We start from the raw sequence: 321 nt of genomic DNA, 5'->3' as shown, positions 1-321 counted from the left end.
GTGAGTCACTCTCAGTGCTCCCAGGCTTGGTGATTAATGATTGCATCCTAGTTGATGTCATGCATCCACAAAGAACTGATAGAAAACAATTTGGGATGTTATCTGCCCTTACATTTTCTATCCCCTCCCCAAAATAAAACAGTACAACTTTTCCCTTACAACTTTTCCCTTGTATGCAAGCAACTGCCACACTAACCTGCCCTGGACCCAGAGAGCCATGGCCAGCTTGAGGACAGAAAGGCCAACGCTCCTTGATTCCTTGTCTCCATGGTATGGGCTTTTCTTGCTGTGTATTATTAAAAGGTGGATACTCCTAACTGC

Source organism: Alligator mississippiensis, chromosome 7 (assembly GCF_030867095.1).
Source record: "Alligator mississippiensis isolate rAllMis1 chromosome 7, rAllMis1, whole genome shotgun sequence".
NCBI lineage: Eukaryota > Metazoa > Chordata > Crocodylia > Alligatoridae > Alligator > Alligator mississippiensis.
The sequence above is the reverse complement of the archived record's forward strand: the minus strand, read 5'-3'. Positions refer to the sequence as shown.